The 17237-nt window shown below is 38.5% G+C and overlaps 1 protein-coding gene across 2 annotated transcripts in view; it reads right to left on the minus strand.

The window, feature by feature from the left end:
* FGD3 (FYVE, RhoGEF and PH domain containing 3) overlaps positions 1-17237 on the minus strand; it is a 167474-nt gene that overhangs the window by 130860 nt on the left and 19377 nt on the right. The window lies entirely within an intron of this gene.

Here is a 17237-nt window from a genome sequence, read left to right on the forward strand (position 1 = left end):
AGCATTTTCTAACTGCATTAAAGAATGCATAAATCATTATAAATGAAAAGAACCCCATAATTCTTGTCACTCTGTGTTTGCTGAAAACCCTGCAAAGTTTTTAAAGGCTCCATGTGGAAGGCATTCAGTCAGATGTCACAAAAGTGGTCACTATTTTATATGCTTCCTGGCAAATGAAAGATGTTTAAAAATTGTCCAGAAACTATTTTGACAGTTACACATTAGAAAACCTCTATAAAAGACTGTGCAAAGTGCTGCTATAGGAAAAGTGGAGAACACTTAAAGAAGGTCCCATACAGAACATCTACAGGGAGACAGATTCCACTGAAGGCCACAAAAATGACGAAATGACCTTCACCAAGCTGACCCTCTTACTAATTGCCAACAACAAATCCATGCTTTCCACTGAGTGCACATTCTTTTGAGTTGCTATATTTCAATTAAGAGAGGACAACTAGATGGAAAAGCCAAAAGATTTCTCAGTGGTTGTCTTTTGGCAGCCCAAGATACTATATTTCTAAAACAGGTAGAATGATGATGAGTTTTACAAACTTAAGACAGTGAACAATGGTTTTCTTTTCTTTGAAAACGAAAGAACTTTCTTCTTAAGAGTTATTGTGAATGGAAGAAGGAGAGATAATGTATGCATCCTAAGCTCCTTGGAGAAAGACTGGAACAAAAAAGAGGACGAAATAAATAAAATTAATATTACTTCAGCAGCATTGGCTACTAGAGGTTGAAAATTTCTAAGAATTTTGAAGTGAGAGGAAAAAGAGGATGAGAAGTTTGTGGAGAAACAGAAAATTTGGGTGGAAGTTAAATATAGAAAAAAGGGTCTTCCTGAATGGTAATTGCTACAATGAATACAAAACACTATATACCAAAATAAATTGTCTTTCATTCAATGAAAAGTGCAGCATGCAAAAATTAATATAACCATCAATATCATTAATGACAATGTTAACAATGCTCAGATTACATATTTACAGCACACTCTAATTATAATAATATTTCTGTATCAATACAATTTCATATCATCCAAGTCACTCCAAAGTACTGTCCACCAATAACACACAGTCCGGTTTCTATTTCAACACAATATAGAATATCTTCTCATGGGAAGTGTTCCTTCCCTGACATGCAGCAAGCAAGACAGCCAAGATGTAGAAATCTCTTCCACTCCAAGCAGGGAAGCCGCCCCTCCTACTCAGCCCGACAAAACGCTAGCCGATTTAGTTTCACAGACCTTGCTTTCTCAGGGGCTGTATCATTATTTCCACTTCAAAACTTATTCATCTGTCAGGTCTGTTGCCCACAGTCCCTCCATCTTCCCTTGATTTGTAATCATCCTCTGTATGTATGTGTGTGAGTGTGTGTGTAGTTTTTCACACAGGCCGTCCAGCTCCTGGGAAGAAAGCATGCTTATCTCAGATGGCTCGCCACGGAGGCCTTGAGACGGTTCCATCCTATTCTCCTGCTGACTATGCCCAGCTGGTTGGGCACTGAGGGTAGGGGGCTCACAGGGAGGGACTGGAACTTTGTAGCAAGCATTCCATACGTCATTCTCAACAAGAGTTCTGTGTACAGCCAGACGCTTTATTTGCTTCTGTGTAATCTATGGACATATATACGCTTTAGGTTTTCAATAAAAACCTTGATTCAAGAGAGCTTGGATTTCTTGCTGCAAGGGGGGAATCGGCTTCAACGTATCCTGTTTTCCATAGACCTGACAATTGGATGCACCTGGAAAGGACGCGATGGAGACAATGCCCGCAATTCAGAACAGCACTTCCTAGTTTTACAAGGTTACACAAATTCAGCACCAAGCTACTCAAGAGGCCATCTTGGACACCAAACTGGCAGGGAGCATCAGCATGCTATATAAGACAGTGACGACGAGTGTATATTGCCTCCCACCAAAACCATGTTGCTGACACCAGGGTTCAAAACTGACTGCAGAGTCATGCATTCCGCTATCACAGCCATGTAGAGCAGACTTGGGGAAGGACCCTCTCTCCAAAAAAATCTGCAGACTATATCCACCTCCTTCATGGGGCCCATATGGACTCTACGGAAACAGCATGTGCCCCACTCCCACTCCTTCTGTGGTTGCCAAGCTCAAAAACATGGATCTCATGGGAGCAGCATGGGAGAAAGGCAAAATGAACAGCATTCTCGCTCCTTAGAAGTGTGTGTGTGTGATGTGCCATCATGTCGCTTCTGACTTACTCTCATGACCTCCAAAACGCTCTATCATTAAAAGCCTTACTAAGATCTTGCAAACTGGAGACCATGGCTATCAAATCAAGCCATCTCATTTGGGGTATCCCTCTTTTCCTACTGCCTTTGACTTTTCCTGGCATTATTGTCTTTTCCAGTGATTCTTATCTCTCATGATGTGGCCAAATTGCAATAGCCTCAGTTGGGGCATTTTAGCTTCTAGGGAGAATTCAGGCTTTATTTGATCCCACTTATTTCTCTTTCTGGCCACCCAAAACTCTCCTCCAACTTCACATTTTAAATTAATCAGCTTTCTTCCTGTCAGCTTTCTTCATTGTCCAACTTTCACATCCATACATAGGAATTGGAAATGCCATAGCATGAATTATTTTGATCTTGGTGCCTAGCGACACATCTTATCCTTAAAGATCTCTTCTAGCTCCTTCATGGCTACCCTTCCAAGTCTCAATCTCATTCTGATTTCTTGGTTACAGTCTCTGTTTGGTTGATGACTAAGCTAAGGAATACAAAATCTTTATCAATTTCAATTTATTAATTGTCAACCTTAAAATTGTACAATTCCTTGGTAGAAAAACAAACCGGGATCACAGTGTAAAAAACCAAAAGACAAACAACACTATGATTTATGGCTACTATATTATATCATAAATTTACATATAGTCCTCACATATTATATAAATTACAGAAAAATATCACAACAAAGAGCATTTTGTTGGCTAGTATTAGAGCAACAGGCTTTGTATCTGCTTAGGAAAAGCTATTGGACAGGTGTGATTCCTATGGAAATGTTGAGTTGTAAACAAAAGGGAGATAACTTCTGTATATAAAGATTTTTATTGGATGGGTTAACATACATTCTACAAAACATCTTATAACATATCCCATTATATTGCTATATGTATCCCCTCCCCTCCCCTCCCCCCTTTTCTGCGTTGACTCCCAACAGCACTATAACCCCTTTATTTCTTATCATTTACTCTACGTTACATTTGTCCCTATTGTTAAAGGTAAAGCTCTAACTTATTCTTCGTTATTACTTCTTAGTAATTGCCAAAAGACCACAATTGTCCTTTCACATCCCATTTCTTTTCCAAATAATTTTTAAATTTCCCCCAGTCTGTAAAGAATTCACTTGGATTTTGTTCTCTTAACTTTCTTGTCAATTTGTCCATTTCCGCCATGTACAACAGTTTTTTAATCCAGTCTTCAATTTCTGATAATTCTTCTTGTTTCCAATACTGTGCATATAATATCCTTGCTGCTACCGTCATATAATATAACAATGTCCTATCCTTAACATTCACTTTCTCCATATTTAATCCTAATAATAGCAGTTCGGGGCTCTTTATCACATTACTTTTCAGAATTAGCGACATTTCCGCAAAGATCTTAGACCAAAATAGCTTGGCCTTTTCACATGTCCACCACATATGGTACAGAGAACCTTCGTGTTTTTTACATTTCCAACATTTATTTGACATTTGACTATTAGCATTTCCTAACTTTTTTGGTGTTAAGTACCACCTATACATCATCTTGTATCCATTCTCTTTTAAGCTGGTACATGTTGATATTTTCAATGTATTTTTCCATAAATGTTCCCATGCCTCCATTGTGATCTCTTTATTAAAATTTATTGCCCATTTTACCATTTGAACTTTAACCGTCTCATCCTCTGTATACCATTTCAACAAAAGTTTATGTATCTTAGAAATCACTTTTGCTCCCTCTCCCAGTAAAAGTTCTTCTAATTCTGAGTTTTTACCTCTAAAACCTGCTTTTCTTTTGTCTACTTCAAATAGATCTTTAATTTGTCGATATTGCAACCATCCATATTTAAATGGTAATTCCTCATTATCCTTAATCTTAAGAGGGTCTCTGTCCAACCTTAATAATTCTTTGTAGGTTATCCATTCTTCTCCTTTGTATTCCACACTTGGATTTACAACTTCTGCTGGTACAATCCACAAAGGTCTCTCTTCCCCCAAAAACTTTTTATATTTTTGCCAAACCAAAAAAAGTTTTCTTCTTACATAATGGTGTTGAAACATGGCGTCCATTTTGTGTTAATCATACCAAAGGTATGCATGCCAGCCAAACAACTTGTTGTGACCTTCCAAAGACAACAACTTATGATTAGATAATTTCACCCATTCTCTCAACCATGTTAAACATATTGCCTCATGGTACAATCTCAAGTTCGGTAATTGCAGACCTCCCCTTTGTATCGCATAACACCTTCATCTTAACCCTCGGCTTCTTCCCTGCCCACACAAATTCTGGTATTTTTCTCTGCCATTTGTCAAAATGTTTTTTCTCTTTTACTATTGGGATTGCTTGCAACAAGAACATCATTCTAGGTAGCACATTCATTTTAACCACTGAAATGCGGCCCAACAATGACAAGTTCAATTTGTTCCATTTCAACCTCTCTCTTTCTATCTTCGACCAGAGCTTTTCATAGTTATTCTTAAACAAGTCTATATTTTTAACTGTCAGTTCTATTCCCAGGTATTTTGTTTTTTGGACCACTTCACAATTTGTTACACTAATTAACTCCTGCTGTTTCTTTTTTGTCATGTTTTTACAGAGCAGTTTCGACTTTGTTTTGTTAATGTAGAACCCTGCCAGATCTCCAAATTCTTTAATTTTGTCTAACAAAATCGGTAATGTCTGGATTGGATCTTCCACTATAAACATTACATCGTCCGCATACACTCTGAACTTGTACGAACTGCCTTTTAGCCTTATCCCTTTAATGTTGTCATCTTCTCTTATCTGCCTTAATAGTACTTCCAGCACCATCACAAACAGCAGAGGTGAAAGTGGACATCCTTGTCTTGTACCTTTTCTTACCTCGAATTTTTCTGTCAAATCACTATTAATGCATATCGCCGCTCTTTGATCTTTGTAAATAGCTTTCACTGCCTCTATAAAGTCATTCCCTAGGTCTATCCTTTCCATTGTTGCAAATGTAAAGTCCCAACTTAAGTTATCAAAGGCCTTCTCTGCATCTGCGAAAAAAAAGCCTCTCTCTTTGTCAGGGTGCTTGTCATAATATTCTATGGCATCCATCACCACTCTCAAATTGTCTCTAATTTGTCTATTTGGTAAGAACCCAGCTTGCTCTTCTCCCACAAAGTCCATTAACAATTTTTTAAGCCTTTCTCCTAAGATTCTTGCAAAGATTTTATAGTCATTATTTAATAAAGATATTGGCCTATAGTTCTTTACATCTGATAAATCTTGTAACTTCTTTGGAATCAATGAAATATTTGCTTCATTCCATGTATCTGGTAAACCTTTTCCTTTCATGGTTTCATTCATCACCCTTTGTAGGGCCAGCACTAGGTCCTTTTTCATTATTTTATAAAATTTTGCTGATATTCCATCTGGGTCCGGTGCTTTCCCCACCTTCATTGATTCTATAGCATCTAAAATTTCTTCTTCCGTAACTTGAGCATTTAATTTCTCTTTCATCTTGCTTGAAATCTTAGGTAAATTTGCTTTTTGTAAATAACTGTCTATTCTTCCTGGATCTATTGCTCTTCTTTGGAATAACTTGGCGTAATACTTGTAAAATGCTCTCTTTATAGAATGGTGTTCCATTAACTCTTTCCCGTCCTCTATTATTTTACCAATTGCTTTTTTCTCTCTCTTCCTTTTCAATTGCCAGGCTAAATATCTCCCTGGCTTATTTGCCCCTTCAAACGATTTTTGCTGTAACATCCTCAATTTCCATTCCAGTTCTTTATTTGCAAAGGCCCCTAGCTGCTCCTGCAATATCTTAATTTCTTGAATTATTGTTTCTTCCCTGTTTTTTTCCTTAATTCTTGTTCTTTCTTAGAGATTTTCTCATGTATTTCTTGATATTTTCCTCTCTTTTTCTTCTTTCCCTGTTATTCAATGTAATCAGTATCCCTCTCATCACTGCTTTGTACGCATCCCAAACTATATACATTGGGAATTCCTGATCCATATTGCATTGGGAAAAGCATTTCGTTTCCCCCTGAATAAATTCCACATTTTTTTTATTTTGAAGAAGATCTTCGTTTAATCTCCATCTTAATTTTCTTTGTCCCATCAAAGCTTTCCACAAAATTGGATTATGGTCTGAACTCACTCTTGACATCATCTCTATTTTCTCTGTTAACAAATTTAACTCTTTATTTGTCCAAATCATATCAATTCTCAAAAAAGATTGGTGTCTTGCAGAGTAAAATGTGTATTCTTTACTCTTAGGATTCCAATTTCTCCATATGTCCTCCACCTTTTCTTGCCCTACCAATTCAAAAAAAGATTTTGGTTGCTTCCCCGATTTTTGTTTGGCCAAGTTCACTTTCCTATCCAATTGCAAGTCCACAACTCCATTAAAATCTCCAGCCATTATCATTTGATCACATGAATATTGGTCCAAATTTTGAATTAACTCCTTATAAAACGCGTCTTTCGCTTCGTTAGGCGCATAGATTCCTAAAATCAAAGTCTTCTTAAAATTCAAAGTTATTTGCACTGCCAAATATCTTCCATTCTTATCTTTAAAAATTAACTTTGGGTCCAACTCTTCTTTTACATATATCACAATTCCCCTTTTGTTTTGTAGAAGCCCAAAATTCTTTCCCTAATTGTCCATTTTTTATAAATTTTGAATCTTGCTCCTTTATATGCGTTTCTTGCAGGCATATTATGTTGCAATTTTGCTTCTTTAGCCAACGAAATACAACTTTACATTTTTGGGGTGAATTCAGTCCATTAACATTCCAAGATATTAATTTGTACTCCATTGTATTATTTTCTGTCTATTCTGGGAAAGTCCGCCTCATTGTCCAACAAAAACAAATCTATATCGTGTTTAGATTTGATGGTAACTCTTGTAGCTTGGAAATGGAAACTCAATCCTTCTGGTAATTCCCATCTGTTCCTTATGCTCTTATCTCTTAACTTTTGTGTTAATTCTCTATATTTCTTTCTTTCTTGCAAGATCCTCCTGGGGAGCTCTTTCATGATTCTCACTCTATTTCCATCCAATGTCAAGGGGCTTTCAAAATGCCTTTTCAAAATTTCCTCTTTCATTCTTTTAGTTATCAGTTGAACAATAATATCTCTTGGCAAATTCTTCAGTTGTGCATAGCTGGAATTGACTCTATATACTAGATCCAAGTTTACTGTTATTTCTTCAGGTTGCTTATTTAAAAATTCTGCCAAAATTTCAATCATTTGTTCTCACACATTCTGCGTTGTACTCTCTGGCACCCCCCTAAATCTCAGCTGGTTTTCTGAGATCCTGCACTCCATTACTGCCACGCACTCCTGCAGTATTTGATTTTCCGCTTTCAAACTAGAAGTCAAATCGTTGGTATTTTGCTCCATCTCTTGAACTGTCTGATTTGTTGACTGTAACTCTTTCTTTACCTCCTCTGTTTTTTGACAACTCTGTTACTTCTGCTTTTATTGATTCCTTTATATTCTTGATTAAACTTTCTTCCATTCTCTGTATAGATTGGCCCAATTCTTTATTACCTTCTAGTACTTTTTTTTCTAGTGTTTCAATAGCCATTTCTATGGCTACCTACCATTCCTTATCCGCTTTCTTCATCGTGCCTGGGCTAGCTTTCGCACCGCCCCAAGTATCTGCTCTCTTTCTAAGCTTCATTTTTATATTCCCACTTTGTTTTTATTTCATTTCAAATAGTCTATTTAGTGTAATTTTTAAAGTTCGTTCAAACTTGACCTCACCAAAATGTCGGGCACAATTTCTCTATGGTCATTTCCTTCGTCCCTTTCCCTTCTCGGAATGGCAGGTATTCACTTCCTTTTGACCTCTCGTTGGTTCATCTCGCGATAATTCCCTTCTTCCCTTTCCGTGGTCTTCTCTGTTGTTTTCGCTTCCTCCTTCCTCCACAGATCGGGCATCTCTAGGCAGAATCAGTTGCTGTTCTCAATACACTCTCTGCTCTCGCAATACTTGCTCCGCAGCTTCTCAGTCTCCCTCCCCTTTCTCAGTGCCGGTTATCTCAACCAAAACCGCAGGTATGCATAAATAAAAATTAATTCCTCTTCTTTAACGCTTTAAAGTCTATCAAATTCCACTACTTCCCTCCATATGCCTTCCTCCTTTCTTCCTCTCCAACTCAGTCCAATATATATTTTTAATTAGGTCTTTCTTCTGATTTTAAGTCCGAAAACAAGATAATAATCTTTACCTTCATTAGTTCTGTTTGGGTTGTTTGGGTTGTTTCTTTCGTTTCAATTTGGTCAAATCTGGTACTGAAGCTTGGGTTCTGGCGACCTTATGCCAAAAAAAGACTCAAAAGAGCACTGCAGAGATTTTAACTCGCCCTTCTCTGAGGGGACCTCTAGGTGGTGAGGGAAATCCTTTATTCAGAAACACACACACCCCGCCACCGAGATCACTCACTCTCAGGGTCTTGTAGCGTTCTAGCCCCTCTTCTACCTGAAGAGGGGTGGCAGCAGGCGATCCAAGCACCTGGCCTGCCCAAAACAGTCACTCTTGATAGTCCAGCTCTCCGGACCATGTCAGATCGCCATTAACCAAACCAGAAGTCTCCAAAAGGGAGATAACTTCTGAGGAAGATCTGTTAACAACTACTGCAACTTATTACAGAAGCCGTTTTATAATTTAAGAATGGGACAAGATCATATTTATTGTGATATTTTTCTGTCATTTATGTAATATGTGGACTATATGTAATTTTATGATATAATATAGTAGCCATAAATCATAATGTTGTTTGCCTTTTGGTAATTCCTTGGTAGTCAATACTTTTGTCTTCTTGATGTTCAGCTGTAATCCTTCTTTGGCACTTTCACCTTTAACCTTCATCAGTAATCATTTTAAGTCTTCACTATTTTCTACCAGTAACATGGTGTCATCTGCATATCTCAATTTAGTAATGTTCCTTGCATCAATTTTCACTCCACCTCCACCTAAAAACTAATCCAGCTTTCCTTATGTTCTGCATATGGATTGAACAGATAGGGAGACAATATACATCCTTGTCTGATTGAGTGATAAGCCAAACATTTAATGGACCCAACCAGCACAATACAGCTGATATTGAATGCCTAGTACTGTTAATGTCAGTTAAGGCAGCAAGCTCCTGCAATTTCCATGCAGTGCAAATATTAGCATGTCCTGCTGGGAGCAAGACGAGGGGAGCTCAATTTCCCCTTAACCCTGCCAGAGAAGAAGGAATTCGAGTATAAGTTAAAAACTTTATAAGTCATGTTTAAGGGTTAACATACACAATGAGAACATTTATATAGACATTCACTATTATAATGCAAATCCCTTCTTGACCCCTTTTTAATGGTCATTGAAACATTCATAACCTTTAAGGAAAATTGGAAGACTGATTAACACAGAAAGAAATCTAGGCAGAAGAAATGCCTCTCTCTTCTTCTCATGTATTATCTAATGTCTTACTTTTATTGGCTGCCACAATGCCTAGAGCAAGTCTTGCCAGCCCTAGAATAAGTCAAATTGGCAGTGTAAAAAAATCCCTAGAAAAATTAACAATTACGAATTTCCTGCAGAGCACCAGCTGGTAGCAAATGATGATTATCAAAGATGACAGATACGTTTTTCATCTAGCAAGCTGACTGACTCACTGCAATAGCCAAAGCAAATCTCTACTGTACCTGGCATCCCTAAAATAACTGCAGCAAGCAGGACTAGCAAGAGCACTGTCTACAAATGAGCCTGGTTTAACAACAACATTGAAAACTAGTACAGTAAAGTAAGAATTCCCTTATTCTTTTACCCCAAAGTCACTATAACCTATTGTCTTCCCATGACATTCTTACCAGTCAGAGTCCTATGGGTCAGTTGTCAAAAAGAAACATGCTATTGGTAGTCCAGATTGAAGAAATACATCACAGCTGTAGTTTTCCATCATGATTCTCTTATGAGCAAAACTAGTTTGCACATTGCTAAACATCAGTCCCATAATTATTATTCATTAGCAGAACTGCATTCTCTTGCTAACTTCACTCTATGAAAAAGTGAGCCACTAATTTTTGCACATAGGATTTTTTTTTTAAAGTATGCTACTATCTTTTTTCCCAAGTGGAACACTGGGGTGTAGGCAGACAGAAAGCACAGCTCTATCATTTCCTGCCTTAAAAATAATAAACCCAACTTCTGCTATGCCATTTATATTGTGAGTTCCACATCAAGCCTATAATTAAAGACCAAGTGGAAAAAAAGAACTGAAAAACAGGTTCACTGCCCTGTTTTTCCTAATGGTACCAGTAGATAGTTGAAGAAAAATTATTAACTACTCCTTGTCCTTTAAGGAAACCGAGTGCAACTGCATACAAATTAAGTGCAACTTTATTAAGCATACAAATTAAGTGCAACTCCTTTAAGTGCAACTGCATACAAATTATTGACATTATTTTAAAAGACCTTGAAATATCAATTCTAATCTTATATTTCAGTAGTTCTTCAACTACTCCAAACCTGATTTTCAGATGTACGTAAACAGAGACAGACATTACTTTGGTCTAGAGCTCCACAGATCATGTAGATGGTTATATTGGCACAATTAAAGAGCACTCTCAGGGTATCTCTGGATGACCGCCACTCAGACATACAGCAGATCCTGAGGCCTGATGTCAGGGGAGGATTAAATTGATTGTGAGAGTTATGTAGGGTTTGGAATATTGAGCTAAGATCTGTGAGACCAAAGCTTGCTGAGTGACCTTGGACCAGTCACATGCATGTAATTCAACCTACCTCACAAGGTTGTTGCAAGGATAAAATGGAGGAGAGAATGATGTAAGCTGCTTTGGGTACCCACTAGGGAGAAATGCAGAGCATAAATGAAACAGATAAATAAATAAATCTGGGCAACCATATGAAGGTGTTGCCTAAACGGCAACCATTCAGTAACCCACCAGGCGATCAAGGAAGCAATGACATTAAATGACATTGAATGGCAATGTCAAAGAAATAAAAAACCCTATAAGAAGCCTCTAGGTCAGATTAATCTCTGTTGCTACCATTCCTTGTCTTACTTGGTCTTTGCATCACTTACAGTGCAATCCTATGGAGAGTTACTCCAGTCTAAGCCCATTGACTTCAATGGGCTTAGACTGGTGTAACTCTTCATAGGATTGCATTGTTAATCTCTATCTTTCCTCTGTCTCACTGCACTTAGCTTGGCACTGCTCCCATCCACACTAAAAGGAACAAAATCTAGTAACTTATGGGCTTGTTCAAGCAGGACATACATTTGAAATTCTAGCATTTTGTTCCTCCTTGGAAAGGGATGTGGTGGGGGGGCAGACCACTTACAATGCCTGGAGAATCCAAACTACATTTAACTTATTCTCTCCCTTTGCTCTGTAAATGTCTGGAAACAAAGGGTCAGAGAGAAAAGCTGTAAACTTATGGCAGATCTTTGGCAGCCAAATGATTGCAGGCCAAAAGAAGTAAGGGGACAGAAGTTTGCCATGTCCACTCTGAAATGGGTCGTTCCTGTACCTTCAATAAATGATTTAGAAGGCAAAATTCCTCCAGCCACAGCTTTCCCCATAGATGCAATGCTAAAATGGCAAATATCTTGCTTCCATGCAATTCTTACAAGTACAGCTCTGGACTTGGAAACCCTAAGGAGGCAATGTTGGCTAACAATTAGCGAAGAGGGAAGATGAAAGAAGACATGGGAAACTCTGGACCAAGTTGGACCTAGGCTGCTTTATGCCTCTGCATTAACCCATGACAGCTTAGCATGGGAGTACAGTCTTTGCTTTCTATCACTCTTTCTGTGGTAGAAGCTTTGCTCTTGGAGAGGCACAAATATCCACCCTGCTGCGGAATACCAGCAAAGCAGGAGGAATCCTAGCACTGGCTAGACCTTGTCTCTTCTTTCTTCCTCTTCCTGGGATATAGTTCACAGATGGGCATTGGACCTCAACATTTCTTGCTTTGAAACAGACAATTTATCAAGCAGACCTATATGTTCAACAGATTTATGCTAAATATGTTTATGCTTTGGACATGTCCAGTTATTCAGTCTTTTTGGAAGGAAGTTATTACTCCTATTAATTTTATATTACAATATTTTTTGAAGATGCCTGTATCCTGGAACCTAACTGATGGTCAACTCAAATGGACCCTCTGTGACCTTATTGTAGCTAAAAGACTTATATTACAACACTGGAGACATTAAGTCCCGCTTCCCATCATTCAATGGAGAACCTTAAAATATCAATTTTCAGATATATGGCATATAGACAACATGTGCAGATGGACTTATTTTTAGATATTTGGAAACCTTTTATGGATGCTTACATGTAAATCTCTTCTTACTGTTGTCATATTTTTATTTCTATTCTGTATGAGGCTTGTTTTAATTTTCTTTGTTTCCCAATAATTTTCTTTACAAAGTTTTAAAAATAGATTTATATGGTATGCTAGCTATATCACTGTATTAGATACCCTTTCACTATTTTTCAGCAAGCACATCATGGAAAGTATTGTCTATCCCAGTGCAGATAAGGTTTTATCTCTCTATGTACCCTGTTAATCTATTTAAGTGTGACCTCTCCTTGCTGTCTGGCACCAGAACAAGCAGAGTGAAACCCATGGAGAAAATATATTAATCTTATAGAAAATATCTTTTCACATCCAATGTAGTAAAACAAGGGGGGGAAACAAACTCTATGTACCATTTCACTTAGTCTAACCATGAAACAAATGTTTCTGTACTTTAAAATAACTTGCATCATTTGTTGTAAACCCAGCTATCAGGTCCTGTGTGTCCACAGATCTGAAGGAAAAGCATTTTCTGTGAGCAATTTCATCAGGTTTAAAGGGAGCTTCTACCTGTTTCCACATTTCAAGATGTCTGATTTTAGAAAAAAATAACTTTACATATACTCCTGCTCTTCAAAACTAGGCTCAGATAGCCCGCAAGTTTTCATTAGCTATGGATAATGTTACTACAAAACAACGGCAACAGGAGACATACAGTATTCTCATATCAGAATTACCAGTGGTACCTTAGTGACCAACAAGATTTTCAGAGTATAAGCTTTGGAAAATCAAGCTCCATTCTTCAAATAAAAGGAGGAGTGGAGATCCATGATCCTTTATATCTCAGTCAGAAGGTGGGACAGGTGAAGCAAAGAATGGGGGTCAGGCTGTAAAGATACAATGTTACAATGCAGCTTGATTATAGCCAAAATTAGCATCCATAGTGAGATAAGAATCCTATGTCTCTACCAAGCCCTAAGGGTTCCATTGTTCTAAATTTGTGAATGAACCCAGATTCAGCGATCTCACATTGTAATCTGCCCTTGAAACTTCTTTGTCTGAGGACAGCCACTTTTAGGTCTGCAATAGAACTTCCTCGAAGATTAAAATATTTATCCCACTTGTCTTTGAGCACTGTGATTTTTAATGTCAGATTTATGTCTGTTTATTCTTCTGCATAGGGACTGACCAGTTTGTCCAACGTAGAAAGTAGAAGGTCATTGCTGACATTTGATAGAGTATATATAACATTGGAAGATGAACAAGTGAATGAACCTGAGATGGTATAACTGGTGCTATTAGGTCTGGAGATCATGTTGTTGGAGTGAATATGGGGATAGAGTTGGTGTCTTGGTTTACTGTATGCCCTGGTCCCAAAGTCTATCCCCATTATTACATTATTATGAATGAGAAGTTGTTTAAGATTACGCGGCTGTCCGTGAACAAGAAAACGTTTTCCTCTCAGTGCTTGGGAGAGAAGAGTATCATTGTCCAGCATAGCTTGCAAGTCATTAACATATGTGACCACCAGTGGCATTCTGTTGTTTAATTCTGGCCTATATTGTAGCAAGTTAACCCTTGGAATCATTCTGGTTTTGTCAATCTGTTACCTTACTACATAGGATTGCCAGATGGGGTACGGAAAAATACCAGACCCCAGGGAGGGGAGGCAGCACTCACCTATAAAATCATCTTAACGACTGCACACTCCCAGCTCCAGAGCAATGAAATCACTACCAGAATGATGTTATCATGCCGCCCTCCCCCCACTTCTGTATGACCAGGCTGGCTGACCACTTCCTTGGCAGAGGCGTGCACACAGAAGGCCAGGCTGGCTGGCCAGTCCCAAGGTGGCATTGCACATGCAGGAAACCACGTTGGCTGGCCACTCCCCAGGCAGCTCTACATGCTCTGGAGGCAGGGCTGGTTGGCCACTCACCAGGTGGCACTGTGCAGGAGGCTGAGCAGTCACTCGCAGGAGGTGGCACGTAGGAGGTTGGATGGATGGTCAACCACTCTCATGCAGCACCACACATGAAGCTGGGAGGGTGGGCTGGCTGGCCACTCCCCTGGTGGCCCCACAGAGGAGGCTGGGTGGCCGGACTTGGCAGACAATGGGGGACAGGAGGGGGAGGCAGAGCACAAAGGCTACTGGTGCTGCCACCAGCTCATGCACATCAGCGGCCAGCCACTCCTTTATTTATATGTCTGGTATTTTAACTATGTACCCTTGGACAGTCCACAAAAATATTGGACTGTCTGGATGAAAACTGGACACCTGTTAACCCTATTACTATGGCTGCTTCCACACACGTTGGATAATCCACTTTCAATACTCTTTAGTGAACATTTGAAACTGATTTTCCATGTGTGGAACAAAAAATCCCCTTCAAAAGGAGGGCGAAAGTGCATTGAAAGTGCATTATTCAATGTGTGTGGAAATGGCCAATATCAGGTGGGTATTGTAATGCCAAAAATATCTGTTGTAGATACAGAAGGTGAGAAGAAGTTCAAAACAATGTAGTCCCCAGGGCTGAATAGAGACATAGGATTCTTATCTTACTACATATGCTAATTTCTTAAACAAACTGACCATGAATTTTGAGAAATCGAAAATCATGGTTTTCACAAACACATGGAAACCTTTAAAATGGAATATAAGAGGTAACAGGATGGAGCAGGTCAAAAGTTTTCGTTACCTAGGAATCTATTTCAATTATAGAGCTAGCTGGGTTCCGCATAGGAGAGAATTGATAAAAATCTGTGAACTGCAATGTACTTGCGCTCACTTGCTTCTTTTTCACCAAGGGTAATCAATTTGTGCCCACAGCTATCAGAGTATTCAACCACAAAATTAGTGCAGGACTGTTTTATGGTGTACCAATATGGATTATGGCTTTCAACAAGGAAGTGAAAGAGTACAATCCACCTTCCTACAGAAAATATTGGGCCTTCCCATGTGTGTGTCTTATGCGGCCATCTGCCTTGAAACCAAAGATTCCTTGAGACTAAAGCATGGATTAAAACTATCAAATTTTGGTTACATCTACATTTTAAGAATAATGAGGATAGCCTCATCTTTCACATGCCGATGAAGTCTCAATCATTCATGTGGCTTATCAACATAGGGGGGAAAATTAACTCAATAGGGATTAATATTGAAGATTTATTTTTCCTCACAGAAAAATCAGCTTATGCACTGATCAGACAAAGACTCCTTGACATCGAGATTCAGAATCTCAGGAGCTTTGCAAAAGGCAGATGTTTACCCCTAGGTTTGGGGGTTTTACCCCATGGGTATAGGGCAGAATATCTCACTTGTTTAGTGGCCCCACATTATTGCAGAGCTTATTCGTTAGCTCGGTTTAATGTGCTACCTTCTGCGATACTTTATGGGAGATTCCATAAAACGCCATATGCTAACAGGTTATGCACTTGTGCTCAGCGAGACACAGAAACCCTGGAACATATTTTTTTTGTACTGTACCTATTACTGTGATATCCGTCCCACACTCATTGATCCGCTGTTGAGAGAGCAAATTGGAAAATCTGATAAATGTAAAGTTATCTTCCGATTGGTTACTCAGAACCAAAAAGTTATTGAAACTGTAGCTAAATTTTTGTGTCTTGCATCTATGAGGCGAGTTGTGTATTTGTAGACTGAGTTCTGGTTGCATCTAGTGTTTTTGTTAATATGGATGTAATGCCAAGGTTGCTGCTGCTGCATATGCTAATTTCTGCTGTAATCAAGCTGCAATGTAACATTGTACTTTTACATTCTGACCCCATTCTTTGCTTCACCTCTTCCACCTCCTGACTGAGATATAAAGGCGCAGAGATGTTCACTCCTCCTTGTATCTGTAGAAGGAAGCTTTGACTTCCAAAAGCTTATACCCTGAAAATTCTGTTCGTCTCTAAGGTGTCATTGGATGCTAATCCTGTTGTTTTACTGCAGACCAACTTAGTTACCTATGTGAAACAGTAGGATGAAGTTCATGTGATCCCAATTCCTTAATGCTGATTTCACTATCTGCACTAGGCCAGACAGTCAAGGTCTTAGCTCTATTCCACTATAGTGTGTAGAACAGCCTAAAACACAGTTCAGATCCTAAAGCTTTCAGATTTCTGCACTAATGTTTTATTAGGCATTTAACTATTCAGATGTTACTGCATAATAAATTTCTCATGGCAACATTGGTATTTATAGACTAGCTGATAAGCATTTCAATCTTATGCATATTGCCTGTTACTTCACTGGGGCTTACTTCTAGATAAACCAAGATAGGACTAAAGCCTTAATAAGCATGAGAGGATTGTAGCCTGAGTAAACTATAGCCCTGCACTCTTAAAATACTACAGAAAAGCATAATGCAGCCTGCCCACCCTCTTTTATTCAAGCTAACAAAATAATCAAAAGGACAAAAATATATACATAGTTAGAATGCCATCTTCTCACTAAATGAGTTCATATTGCTGGTTACATCATGGTTGCCAGGTTTATTTATCTATTTGATTTGTGAGCAGGCAAGGAGACAGAGTGTGCACGTACGCATGACATACACAAAGACATCAATACTGAAAAAACTCACCTCAAAAAATAATTCATGGCTAACAGAAACAGCACGCCTGGCTAATTCACAAATTCAGAAAAGAGCAGGAACAGCTGCCACGCAGGAAAAGAGTTTATTAAAATTCCCAAATGCATTCCAAG

This window comes from Eublepharis macularius, chromosome 4 (genome assembly GCF_028583425.1).
Source record: "Eublepharis macularius isolate TG4126 chromosome 4, MPM_Emac_v1.0, whole genome shotgun sequence".
Lineage (NCBI taxonomy): Eukaryota > Metazoa > Chordata > Lepidosauria > Squamata > Eublepharidae > Eublepharis > Eublepharis macularius.